The 14,330-nt window shown below is 40.9% G+C and overlaps 1 protein-coding gene and 1 long non-coding RNA gene across 14 annotated transcripts in view; one reads left to right on the plus strand and one right to left on the minus strand.

The window, feature by feature from the left end:
* LOC309511318 (NACHT, LRR and PYD domains-containing protein 3-like) overlaps positions 1 to 14,330 on the minus strand; it is a 249,257-nt gene that overhangs the window by 219,626 nt on the left and 15,301 nt on the right. The gene's annotated exons all lie outside the window — the stretch shown is intronic.
* LOC309511429 overlaps positions 1 to 14,330 on the plus strand; it is a 138,346-nt gene that overhangs the window by 5,107 nt on the left and 118,909 nt on the right. The window contains exons 2-3 of the long non-coding RNA XR_014210607.1: positions 15 to 2,334; positions 2,459 to 3,416. This is a non-coding gene — a long non-coding RNA (uncharacterized lncRNA). The remainder of the gene's footprint in view (positions 1 to 14; positions 2,335 to 2,458; positions 3,417 to 14,330) is intronic.

Below are 14,330 nucleotides of genomic sequence, written 5' to 3' on the forward strand. Positions count from 1 at the left end.
TGAATCAACAGGAGGTAAATCAGTTAAACAGTTACATGAAACAAAAGACAATTTGCAAACATTACTGTTCAGTCCAACATCAGTAGCATGCACACACATTGTTTAGATATTGGAATAAAGTTAACTTGAATCTACGAAAAGATAAAATGGACCTCAAGGAAAAAGGAAGATTATTCCAATCACTAGTAGCTTTGTAGTGAAAAGTTTTACGACCAGTGGCTGAAAAGATTCCTGGTACAGTAAAGACAAGAGATTGCATATCTCTAAGGGGATACAAAGAACTACGTGGAACCAAGAGTTCTCTCAGATATGGAGGACATTCAAAGTAGGCACATTTGAAAATAAAAAGAAACCAATGAAAGTCTCTTCTTGAATTCAGCTGAAGCCAATTCAATGATGCATACATTACGCAATGATGTGTTTTAAAAGGACACCTCAGAACAAATCTACATAGAGAGTTAAAAACAACATTAAGTGGCTTAAGAGCAGCGTCACTAGTGTTCATGTAGATAATATCAGCGTAATCAATAATCGGCAATATCAACTGGGAAATTAACTGTTTCCTCACTTCCAATGTAAAGCAATTAACAGATCTATAAAGTGTACTGAGACAACCATATATGGGCAATTCTTAGACTATGGGCACTTTCATGTCCTTTGATCATATTTTATAAAAAACATTTAATTTTGAAAAATTAACACTTTCATAGTTAAATTTACAATGAAAGTACTTTAGGAACTTTTTACCGGTAGTCTACGATGATTTTTTCACCTTTTTAAACATCATTATACATGCAAATATTGCTGTTTTGTGCTTGTCCCACACCCAGACTTCTGATCTTCAATAATGAAAAAGAAGTGTAAAAAAATGATTGATCTATTTTTGTTTAATATGTCTGAATAAAGTATCAGTAAAAGAATCAAAACATAATTGAGGTATTAAAGGTCAGACAACTATTAGTGATTTTATATACAAAATGTAGTTGTCCCACAGTATTGCCGTAATTTCCACCACTACGCTGTAATGTCCCTTTAAAAAGTTTTTTTTAAAGATTGTTTGGGTAGTTTCTATGGAGATGAACAATGACATCACAGCACATGTCTGACATGGAGGAGATTTTAAATTTCTTTAGCAACTTGGAGAAGAAAACTCAAGGTAAATGTTGCTTGAAATGAAAATATTTTTATTGTATGTCATTTCCAAACATGGCGTAACATCAAATGAGTTTGTAAATAAATAGATTTTTTTAACACAAATAGATGCATTTTGCATGCATGCAATGCTAACTACCAATAATCTGTAATACTAGCTTGGATTTTTTTACAAAATACTGTAGGATTGTCATTTCCACCACCGTCATTTCCACCACATTACAGTCATTTACACCACATTACCTTCTTGGGTGGAAATGACAATGGTGAGGTGGAAATGACATTTATGCTTACAAGGTGCAATTCATAGATTGAGTGGCTACATATGAATATTTTATTATTATTAGATAATAATTTTTATCTTTTTAATAAAGTTTTATTACAATTAGAATGTTACAATTTTACAATTACAATTTATGCGTAACTTACATTTTTCATGTGACTATTTGTAGTTAAAGTTGTTTACAGTAAGACTGTAACTGTTCATCTGGTTATGGAACCAAACAGACTAATGACTAATGATTTGTTAAATGGGTTTCAAATAAATGTTTTCTGTTTTTCTACATGGACGTCCATTCATTGTCATTTCCACAACACCCAGTCATTTCCACCACCTCATAACTTTTTAAAAAATATGTACAAAATTCGAATCACTCATTAAAAATTTCTGCATAGTTTATGGGATAATGTTCCACTTAATGTAATAACACAAGTAGTTATTTTTCTGAAATGTATCTAACCAATGCAATATTATATTTCAGGTTGTGGTGGATGTAAGCTTTGTGTTTGGGCCTCATGACAATTAATTTACTTAATCCACAAATCTATGGTAATTGCAATATAGGTATAAATTGGTAAAACTATGTGTGAAAGTGGTCTTACACTGTTAAGAAATTATGTATATCATAATAATTTTAAATAATAATCAAATATTTACATGTGATGGAAATGACATTTGTTCAGTGCGGATCGGAAAATATGTAAAAAAAACACCAATTTGTCTTATAATGTAAGTGCGTTCTCTTATGGATCATTAAACTAGACTAGTTATATTTCACTGTTAGACTGTGACAATTTTGTTTTGAACACTTTTTTTTACCTCAAGTTCACAAGGCCAAAAGTGCCCGTAGTTGAAGAACCACCCATATTCTCTTTGTGATATAGTCAATGTGAGGTTTGAAGGTAAATGGTAAAAAATGGTAAATGGACTGCATTTATATAGCGCTTTCACAGACCCAATGGCCACCAAAGCGCTTTACAATATTGCCTCACATTCACCCATTCACTCACTCATTCATACACCGAGGTAAGCTCAGAATCCATCCACAACCCAAGGTATTTAAATTTTTCAGATTTCACCATAGAGGACCCATTAGCAAAATACAATTGTAAGTTAAGAGCACATGGTCTTCTGTGCCTCGTCCCAAACAACATACAACAGGACTTTTCCATATTCAACACCAGGTTGTTACTGTGAAGCCATTTTTGAGTCATAATAAAGTCAACTTGTAACCTATTCTGGATCTGGTGAATATCAGAGTCAGCAGTATAAATTACTGTATCATCACCATAAAGATGAATCTTACTCATGGAAAAGATGTGTGATAAATCATTGATAAAGATCGAGAACAAAAGGGGTCCTAGAGTGGAACCTTGAGGAACACCCTTATCAACCAGTAAATAATCAGACAGTGAACCTTTAAAAGCAACACACTGCCTTCTATTATGAAGATAAGAATTAAACCATAATAGAGCACTTTGATTCAGACCTATTGCATAAAGCTTATCAAGAAGAATGTAATGATCCACCATGTCAAAGGCCTTTGAAAGATCAATAAAAATAGCACCAGTTAGCTGTCCCTTATCGCAGGCAGAAAAAATATCATTGGTAAACTTTAATAAAGCTGTGGTGGTAGAAAAATTGGGCCTAAAGCCAAACTCAAAGTTAACCACGCCCTTATTTGTCATACATTTTATATCTAAATACGATCTAAACTAACGAGAAAAAATTCACCCCCCTTACAGTTGTCAGGCACTCGGAACCTATCGAAAAATACAATATAATACAATACAAAAGTCCATGGGACCAACCTGTAAAAACATGAATTTATGCTGTGAAAACAGACATTTTAACATGGGGTCTATGGAGATTTGCTCCCTTTTGGGACCTCCCTCTAGCGGATTTTCAATGTATTGCAGTTTTTCGCACTTCCGGGTAGGCTTCATTTTTCAGATTAGAATGTTGCCCCTTGGTCTATACACAGGTTTTTGAGCCGTTTCCGCTCTACATCCTAAACTCCTCCCATCGATGCAATCCACTTCCGTTCTGGTGGGCTTGGTTTGTTTTGCTAGCTAGCTCTGTTGTGCCGACAAAGCACTGATATTGCAGTGACAAAGAGGATATAACAATTACAACATGAAGAAAAGTGGTTCGGGAACGACGTGTGCGGTAGATGGTTGCAAACACTCGAGAAAGCACCTGAACGAGTGGTTAGATAGAGAGTGCTACGACCACAAACCAGCTACAAAGAGGCAATGTCCATGCGCTCTATTGTTTACATTTTTTTACGATTTTCTTATCGATTCCTGATAGCACTGTGTGGAAAAAGTATTCATATGCTTTTTCGGCAAAAAACTGTACTTTTTATGTAATTTATGTAATAAATGGAACCTTATTGTAAAGTGTTACCGATTAGTTATACATCGATTCAGACGTCTCGTGAGTCAGTGTTGGAAAGATCAGTTGTTTTAACCATAGACAGCATTAATGATTAATAACAAGAATGCTGAGAAACTGCCTTCTTTTATAAACAATCTTATTGAATAATTGCCTTTTTAATTCATTTTCTTTTGAATATGTAAATGCCATTTGTGCCATTTATAACATGTTCCATGTTCTTCTGTTCTTTTTTTTTTTTTTTTCTAGGATGTGCACTGTTAGTTCGTAGTAAGAATTTTACATTGTACCTCATTTGTTTGTATTTGCTTCGTTAATAAAAAAAATAAAAAAAACCAGACAGGTTTTAACTATTCATTAAAATGAATCGGTTCAAAGGAGTCCTTAGTTCGCGAATTGGACATGTCATACTAGGGATGGGCATTCGATTAAATTTTCTTAGTCGATCGTCGGGAGAATTAACGATCGACTATCGATTAATCATTAATATTTTTATATTGAAATTCATTATTTCTTTAACTTTTTATAAATTAAAAATGCAATGAAAATACAAAAATACAGTTTGTTTGTCCTCGATGAGATCTTTATTACAAGAAGATCAACTTGTGGCAGTGAAACTGGACGTTCAGTAGACTTGAAGATATGCCCTGCGGTGCTCTAAAACAACGGAACCTGCAGCTGCGAGCCGGCGTTCTTAAACAGAGACCCATGGCCACTTCATCCGTTTTCTGTGATCGGATAGCTATCCGGTCGTGAAAAGACCAAATGTAAATGCCCTCCGAAACGCATTCGAGACGGATTTAAATCCGATCGCTCAAACCACTTCAGGAGGAGATCTGAGACGCATTCCAGACGAAACTGGACAAGAGTAAATGCATCTGGTTGTTGAAACCACATATGTAAATTTGACTTATCCCAAAAATGCTAAGAAATAAACGTGTGAGAGCGTGTTATAGGCTAAATGTCATGTTATAGCCAGATATGACGACGCTACTTCAACACGCATCACCACAGATGAGCATCTATTCATCAAGCCAACGTGCAAACTATCGCAAATCAAAGTGAAAGTCATTCATCAACACACAATCATCTTCATTAAAAGTAAAGAACCGAAATGATCTTACCAGGGCTGTTGCCGCAATATCTTGTTGCGGTCTTTGATTTAGAAATTTTCGCTGATGATCAATAAAATGCAGCTCATATCAGTTGCTTTCGGTGACGTGCAACAATTTAAATATGCATATAGCGCGGGAATTCAAGATCGGATTTATATCTGTTTTGCAAAAACACATTTATGTGACCAGGTGTAAATGGAATCGTTTTGATAAATCAGATAGCTCTGAGGGGACTGACGTTGCCGGGATGCACAGGTAGGCTATACTTCCACGCTAAAATGAATTCCATTGCTTCAAGACTCACACTACGCAACGCAACCTGCATTAGTTTAATCGATAACAAATAAACGTGATCGACGAAATTCTTAACAATTATCGATCGTCGATTAATCATGCCCATCCCTATGTCATACGCATTGTGTTGATTATCCCAGCAGCAGGACATGGATATCCCACAAGGTTAGTGTCAAAACAGAAAACATTACATCACTGGATAGGTTTTTACGTTTATTAAGAGTGTGAATTTTATGTCAGCTGAATGTGCGGAATGCATTTCAGAGAAGATAAGGCAACGTATTTTAGCACAATTCACACCCAGCGGTAATTCAGGAAAAACAATGCTCCACATGAAACTTTGGTCTTCCGACCTTTTACCATCATGTCGTTTTACATTTTTACATTTACATTTAGTCATTTAGCAGACGCCTTTATCCAAAGCGACTTACAAATTAGGACAAAAATTCAGCGAGTCATCATAAAGAGGCAAAAACAACAACAACGCAAGTAGTGCTCAAAATACGAAGTTCAGGTATTATTCAGAGTAGCATAAGCCTGATAAGTGATGTTTCAAAGGGAAAGGATTTTTTTTTATTTTTTTTTTTTATAAGGTTAAGTGCTCACGGAAGAGATGGGTTTTCAGCTGTATTTGAATGTTGTCAGGGATTCTGCATTCCGGATGAGGGTGGGGAGAGCGTTCCACCAGCATGGAACTGTGAATGAGAATGTTCTGGAAAGTGATTTTGTGGCTTTCTGTGATGGAACCACGAGACGTCGCTCGTTGACCGATCGTAGGTGTCTGGTAGGGATGTAGACTCGTAGGAGTGAGTGAAAGTAGGAGGGAGCTGAGCCTGTGATGGATCTGTAAGCAAGCGTCAGTGCCTTGAACTTGATGCGAGCAGCGAGAGGTAGCCAGTGCAGAGAGGTGAACAGAGGAGTGACGTGGGCCCTCTTGGGCTCGTTGAAGACAAGACGAGCTGCAGCATTCTGGATCATCTGTAGGGGTTTGGTCGCACATGCTGGAAGTCCAGCCAGAAGAGCATTGCAGTAGTCGAGCCTAGAGATGACCAGGGCCTGGACGATAAGTTGCGTTGCATGCTCAGTTAGGAAAGGCCTGATCTTCCTGATGTTGTGCAGTGCAAACCTGCATGATCGAGCTGTCTTTGAAATGTGATCAGTGAAGGTCAGCTGGTCATCAAACGTTACTCCAAGATTTCTGACCGATCTTGATGGGGTGATTAATGATGACTCTAGCTGGATGGTGAAGTCGAGCTGTAGAGACGGATTGGCAGGGAGGACGAGAAGCTCAGTCTTTGCCAGGTTGAGCTGCAGGTGATGTTCCTTCATCCATGTGGAGATGTCCGCCAGACAGCTTGAGACCCGTGCAGCTACTGTGGGATCATCTGGTTGAAATGAGAGGAAGAGCTGCGTGTCATCAGCATAGCAGTGGTAGGAAAAACCGTGTGCCTGTATGATGTGTCCCAGTGATGTGGTGTAGATGGAGAAGAGGAGGGGACCAAGAACTGAACCCTGGGGAACACCTGTGGTCAGCTGATGTGCTCTGGATACCTCACCTCTCCATGCGACCTTGAAGGACCTACCTGTGAGATAGGACTCAAACCAGTGGAGTGAAGTTCCTGTGATGCCCAGTGATGAGAGGGTGGACAGAAGGATCTGATGATTCACAGTGTCGAAGGCAGCAGACAGATCCAGGAGAATGAGGACTGAAGATTTGGAAGCGGCTTTTGCGATCCGTAGGGCTTCTGTGACTGACAGTAATGCAGTCTCAGTTGAATGCCCTTTCTTGAAGCCAGATTGGTTGACATCCAGCTGGTTGTTTAGAGACAAGAAGGATGTTAGTTGGTTGAAGACAGCTCTTTCAAGTGTCTTCGCAATGAATGGTAGGAGAGAGATAGGTCTGTAATTCTCTACAAATGATGTGTTTAGCGTTGGTTTTTTGAGCAGTGGAGTAACCCGAGCCTGCTTGAATGCTGTAGGGAAGGTGCCAGTATGGAGGGATGAGTTGATGATGTGTGTGAGTGATGGTAGAAGTGTGGGAGAGATGGCTTGTAGAAGGTGTGAGGGGATGGGGTCAAGAGGGCAGGTGGTAGGGTGACTGGAGAGGAGAAGTGTAGATACTTCTTCCTCGGTTAGTGAAGAAAAGGAGGACAGAGGGATATTGGCTATGGAAGGGGTCGGTCTGGGTTCCTGTGTGTGTGGAGCTGAGAACTGACTGCTGATAGCTGTTGTTTTGGTGGTGAAGAAGTTCGCAAAATCGTCAGCAGTTAAGGAGGAGGCGGGTGGTGGTGGAGGTGGACAGAGGAGAGAGTTGAATGTCTTGAAGAGTAATCGTGTGTTGGAGGAGCTGTTGATCTTGTTGTGGAAGTATGAAGATTTTGCAGCATGAACATCAACAGAAAAGGAAGAGAGGAGAGATTGATACATACTCAGGTCAGATGCGTCTTTTGATTTGTGCCATTTCCTCTCCGCTGCCCTGAGTTCGGTCCGGTGTTCCCGAAGAACCTCAGATAACCAGGGGTTAGAGGGAGTAGCGCGTGCTGGCCTGGAGGAGAGAGGGCAGATAATGTCTAGAGAAGAGATTAGAGTGGAGCATAAGGTGTCCGTTGCGGTATTCACATCCAGAGATGAGAATTGTGAGGGTGGGGGAAGAGAGGATGACACGGCAGAGGAAAGATGGGAGGGGGAAAGTGAGCGCAGGTTTCGTCTGAAAATGACTGGTGGTGGGGGTGGTGGTGCAGGGGTAGAGAGTTGTAGACTGAAAGTAATGAGGAAATGATCTGAAACGTGGAGAGGTCTCACCAAGATGTTGTCTGTGGTGCAGCTGCGTGTGTAAACCAGGTCCAGTTGGTTGCCTGATTTGTGAGTACCTGCGGTGATGAGTCGTTTGAGATCGAAAGAGGCTAGGAGAGAGGTGAAGTCTGTTGCATGTGGCTTTTCGAGATGAATGTTGAAGTCACCGAAGACTAGAAGTGGGGTGCCGTCCTCAGGGAAAGCGGACAGCAGCACATCCAGCTCATCTACAAAGTTACCCAGCTGACCTGGGGGGCGATAAATGACTACAAAATGGATCTTAATGGGAGTTGTAAGTGTAATAGCATGATATTCAAATGAGTTGTTGTTGCATAGAGAAGAGAGCGCGGAGTATTTGCAATTGTTAGAAACGAGAAGCCCTGTACCCCCACCTCTCCCAGACTGGCGAGGGGAGTGGGAGAAGAAGAAATTGCTAGAGAGAGCAGCAGGGGTTGCTGAGTCTTCTGGACGAATCCAGGTCTCAGTCAGGCCCAAGATGCTAAGAGTAGAATGAGATGCAAAGGCTGGAATGAAGTCAGCTTTATTGACTGCTGACTGACAATTCCATAGACCCACGGAAAGAGAGAGAGGAGTAAGTGAGGATGTAAGGATGGGACGCAGATTGGCAGTATTGCGCTGCCTATTGCGCGTGATGAAAGGACGTTGCCGAGAGATAACAGGAATGTATTGAAAGCACATGTTGATTAAGGTGAACAATAAGATAAGTAGAGGGAAGAAAAAGGGAAGAGGAGTACGTAAGTGGCTTTCTGGTGTCCTTGCTCGGTGGAGTCGCGCAGGTAGAGTCGCTGGTCTTTACCCGAGTCGGTCTTCACACGAGGAGGCTGAACGCTTCCGCTGACGCTTCCGCGACAGCGTGCAAATTACACAGATATACAGATATATTGTGTAGAGATCCGGCAAGATCTCACCTTTGCTGAGAGTCAGTTTTTTTTTTAATATAGCCTAATCGCCACGGTCGGAGGTACTAAGGCTTCCCACATAATCCATCGTCAAATCTTTGATTTACAGTAAAGTAATGTTATGTGTGCAGTCATGAAATGTTGCAGGTCGTAAAGTAACGTAAACAAGGTTAACTTATATAAAAGCAGAGCTATATAGATGCTGCACTGCTAACATTGGCTATTAGCCTACATTACTACATTGCTATAGTCTAACATGATAATTCATACATGCATCACAATATGTCCGGATTTTGATTCGTAAACGGTTGGACGTTTTACATAATGTTATATTAATATGAAACACAAACAAACAGATCCAACTCTGAAATTGTAGTTTATTATTGAGTCAACAAGAAATTACAAACAATGCGGAATCTACGTTAATTACAATGTTCTTTTACAGAACTCGGCATAACAGATAGCGTTTTTTTGCCTCCTGGATGCGCGCGCATCCGGTATTGTTTGTATACAAGAAACCCGTGTATGTACACTATACACAAGTTAACGCGTTTTATTTTGATTAATATGCGCACGCGGGAGAGAGAGCAAGACAGCGCTTAGTTTGGAGACGGTGAGTCTTGTTTACACTTTCACCTGGCTCCGAAGAGAGAGTGCGTGCGCGCGCGCGCACCAGGTGTGTGTGTCTCTCTCTCTCTCTCTCTCTCTCTCTCTCTCAGTTAAACATGCAAATTCAATTCCCATCCCTACCTGTGATGTAGTTCGGATACCAACAATAAAAAAGACATAGGCCTAGGCTACAATGATCAAATAATCGCTGTGTTTACACCGGCAGACGCTGCGCAAACCACTTCCGGCAGAAATGAAGTGCATTTGTGTGCAGTTATGGCGGCGCCCGTGATTTGGCGCGTTAACTTGTGTATAGTGTACATACACGGGTTTCTTGTATACAAACAAGACCGGATGCGCGCGCATCCAGGAGGCAAAAAAACGCTATCTGTTATGCCGAGTTCTGTAAAAGAACATTGTAATTAACGTAGATTCCGCATTGTTTGTAATTTCTTGTTGACTCAATAATAAACTACAATTTCAGAGTTGGATCTGTTTGTTTGTGTTTCATATTAATATAACATTATGTAAAACGTCCAACTGTTTACGAATCAAAATCCGGACATATTGTGATGCATGTATGAATTATCATGTTAGACTATAGCAATGTAGTAATGTAGGCTAATAGCCAATGTTAGCAGTGCAGCATCTATATAGCTCTGCTTTTATATAAGTTAACCTTGTTTACGTTACTTTACGACCTGCAACATTTCATGACTGCACACATAACATTACTTTACTGTAAATCAAAGATTTGACGATGGATTATGTGGGAAGCCTTAGTACCTCCGACCGTGGCGATTAGGCTATATTAAAAAAAAAACTGACTCTCAGCAAAGGTGAGATCTTGCCGGATCTCTACACAATACATGACGATCTTTGGATTGTGGATGACAAGTGGCCAGCAATTGTATGGCATCACACCACCACTATGCTACTAGCCTAAACCCTTTACTCCGGTACGAAGACCGCGGGTCTTTTGCCTCTTGGTTGCGTGCGCAAGCAGTGATGACGTCGCCGAGAAATCCATGTATACAATAGAGCATCACAGTCCCGCCCACAGCCGGTGCCGGAAGTAAGAATTCAATACAATTTCTCCATTGACAGTTGGAGTATAAGCCATAAAAACGTAACCATACATGGTAGACTTAAAACCAGCAACGGCTGTACTAAGCGATTGTATATGCTCATATAAACGCCAAAAGTTCATGGGGCACTAGCCTTGTTTTGAGATAAATTTATTTTATTCGCGATGTCATGGATAAGTACTTTATTACCCACAATCCTGAACAATCCCACAATCCCACAGTGATGCATCTGATTGGTGGAACTCGTGTAACTGTCTGTTAAACCCCGCGAAGGTCCGTGAAGACTGAAGATCATTAATAAAAAAAAATATAAAAAAAACCTGTGTTGCGTTTTTGCACGGTAGACTTATCAGTGCAATCATGATCTCCTTGGCTGCCATGATGGCTTTTTTCAAGGAGGAAAACAAGTGTTCAAATTGTGAAAACCACTTCAAATCGGGTCATGTAGTTGAGTGTAACGTTAGCGTGTCCGAGGGTCAGCTTGTGGGTTTTGTAAAGGCCAGCATGAGGGACAAGACCAACAAAGTTGTGGTGAGTTTTGCAGGGAGGTTGGTAACGTTAGTTAGCATTATCGTTCACGTTAGCTAGCCTAGGCTACTGTAGCCTTCATAATGGTATGAGTCATATCAAGCATTTTATGATGCCACTGTCAAAACAGTATTTAGCCTAGGCATACATGCATTTACTGAACATTTGTGTAATAATTCATGGCAAGTTAATAAACTGAATATGATGGTGGTCCAAGAGCGGTCCATGCATCAGACCGGTGGCGTGGTGCACTTTCTGGTTTGCTGACCATCGCGTTTTAATTTTCACTTGTTGTGGATATTAAGACAATACATTAAATGTTATTAAAATTAAGGATGAACTATAACTTCATGAATAAAATGAGCATGGACCACAAGTGGGAAATTGTTGGAGTATTTGTCAGCAACCTGCCCGTGGGCCGCTGAAACTGATGAGCAGAACGCCGCGGACCGCCAGATCTGCACCCGTGAGCCGTGGTCCACCAGCCTTGCTATCCGACTCCCAGCCAGTCTTTTCATTTTCCTCCCACCCTCGCAGGCGGTTGGTCTAAGAGCGTGACCCGGCTACCAGCAGTTTCATAAACACGTCCACACACAACACAACATGCTAGACATTACAAATAATTGTATAGTTATCGTTAACCGCTTTCACACACGCACACAATATAAAATACACGATGATAAATATAAAATTCAATACACAATAACTATATAAAACACTTTTATTTACACGATTACTACTGAAAGAACTGCTATTAACTGCACATTCACTACGATAAATGACCGCACTGGAGGAAAAGGTTTGCGTGGCTGTCGTCAGATTTGGAAGTCGCTCAAAAGGCAGGCTCTTTCGCGGTTGTGGCTTCAGTCGACTTCAGTGAGGCGCGGTGGTTTATGGGATGAGTAGTTCCTTTGCTCGGAAATGAATTATGTACACAGTTTTGTACGTTTGACTTTTTTTGGATTTTCTCTTCGTTTTTTCACTCTAAATGATATGTTTATGCTTATGAGTTCAGCCGTAGCTGGTTATCCTCAGACATGCTCTAAAACTCTTTAGATAAGGATTTTCCAAAACATCAATGGGAGAAATGAATGGGAAATTTACTTCCGGCACCTAAGCACTCTCGGGCTGTGGGCGGGACTGTGATGCTCTATTGAAAGTTTGCAAAGACCCGCCCCCTTTAGTTACTGTTGCTATGTCCAACAAGCCACGCCGCTCTCACGTCACATCATGTTCTCACGCAGAGCGGAGAAAATACATGGCGGAGTAGAGAGTCCACTGACAACGTGCTGGCAAACAGGACAGACCAGGCTACTTTTGATGTGAGAAACAGTCTCACCTTTCAAATTTGGTCATTTTTTAAAGAAATTTAAACAATAAATGCCGTTTTGTGGCTCTTAATGTGTCTGACAGATCACTCTAGCCTCAGTTAAAGCTGCTCGTGAACCCATCATCTCTTCCTTCTAGTTAATTTATACCATCAAAAAAACATGAATGAACATAAGAAGTAGGGATGTCCCGATCAGGTTTTTTTGCCCTCGAGTCCGAGTCATTTGATTTTGAGTATCTGCCGATACCGAGTCCCGATCCGATACTTCTATAATACATAAAAAAAGAATAAAGAAGAGCGAAAAAACAGATCCAGGATGTTCCTTATTTTTTATTTAATTTACCTTATTTTAACATTCAACAACTCTGTTAACAAACAGAGCACTTCTGAGGTAGCTTGAACAATCAAGTAATAAATAAATTCTTCACTTTTGGACATTAGTGCAACAGTAAAATAAAAAAAGTCTAATATATAAACAAATAGCACCTCAACTTAAAATACCCGGTAGGCATGTAAATAAAAAATAAAAGTGCTACAGTGTTTGAAAAGCCAGTAATGTGCTTTTAGGAACTGCACTCCTAAAGGCCAATTTATACTTCTGCGTCGAGTGTACGCCGTAGTGTACGTCGTAGGGTACGCACGTAGGCGACGCCGTCGTGAGCATTTATACTTCTGCGAATGTCTGTGTTGCTCTGCAGTTACACCGCCGAAACGCTAGTTGGCGCGGGTGGGTTTTAATGTTCCAGTTCCACTGTGTTTACATTCCTCGCGGCTGTTTTGAGTTTAGGTTTCTACGAGCAATGGCGACTGAAGGAGTCATACAGATGGCTGTATTTCCGCACTTCTTCAAGCAATCTCTCGGTCACTTGGTCTATTTCCATGGCTCTTCACTGATCGGAATTTAAAAATGGCGGGCGGGCGGTGCAGAGTGCAGAAGATCATTCCGGAAATGCGTAGGAGGAAACGCGATGCTATCCAGCCGACCAATCACAGATCTTGCGGTCCGCGTCGCCGCGACGCGTAGTTACATTTTTGAGGAGGTGCGCGTCAGGGTACGGCGAAGGGTACGACGTATGGTACACGTCAATGCGTATGCTACGCCGTACCTTCTACGCGAACCCGACGCAGAAGTATAAATTGGCCTTAACTCTTACGCCGGTTTCACACTGCACTGTTTTTTCGCCGCCCATGTTAACAGATTAAACCAGGCTTTACAGCATTCACACCGCACGCAGAGGCGGCGCGGCAGTGCATATAGCAGAGCAGAGCAGGAGTGCCGCGATCGTTTCGGCGCCGAGTCTATTTTTGCTGCGCCGCTTTTGCTGAATTAAAGTGACAATGCATTGATCATGGCCAAAATACACCGCAGTTTTATCCAAAAAGTGCATTGATGATATCTATTGTGTTTTAAACAGTCAATCAAATGACCAACAGCAATTTAAAAAGAAAACAAATGTCCAAAAACAAACTTGTTGCCAGAACAATAAAACAAAGATGAACCAAAAGTTATATAAATGAAATTATTAATTAAATAAGCTTCTTTCTCTTAAATGTATTTGAAAACGGAAAAAAAAGCAATGCCAACTTATCCATTAGAGAGCCGCGCGTGACAAGCGCTGCCAGTGTGAAAGCAAAACGCGCGTGTCCTGCTCCTGCTCATCATATGCACTGCTCCTGCGCTGCTTACGCTCTGCTAACGCGTGCAGTGTGAAACCGGCGTAACTCTGTGCCACCGCATAACTATAGATGTGTTAAAAATAATGAGAATATATATACATATATCCGAGTCCTGATCGGGAGGTAACGTCCGATTCCGATCGAGTC

The sequence above is a fragment of the Leuciscus leuciscus genome, assembly GCF_965113295.1.
Source record: "Leuciscus leuciscus genome assembly, chromosome: 12".
Lineage (NCBI taxonomy): Eukaryota > Metazoa > Chordata > Actinopteri > Cypriniformes > Leuciscidae > Leuciscus > Leuciscus leuciscus.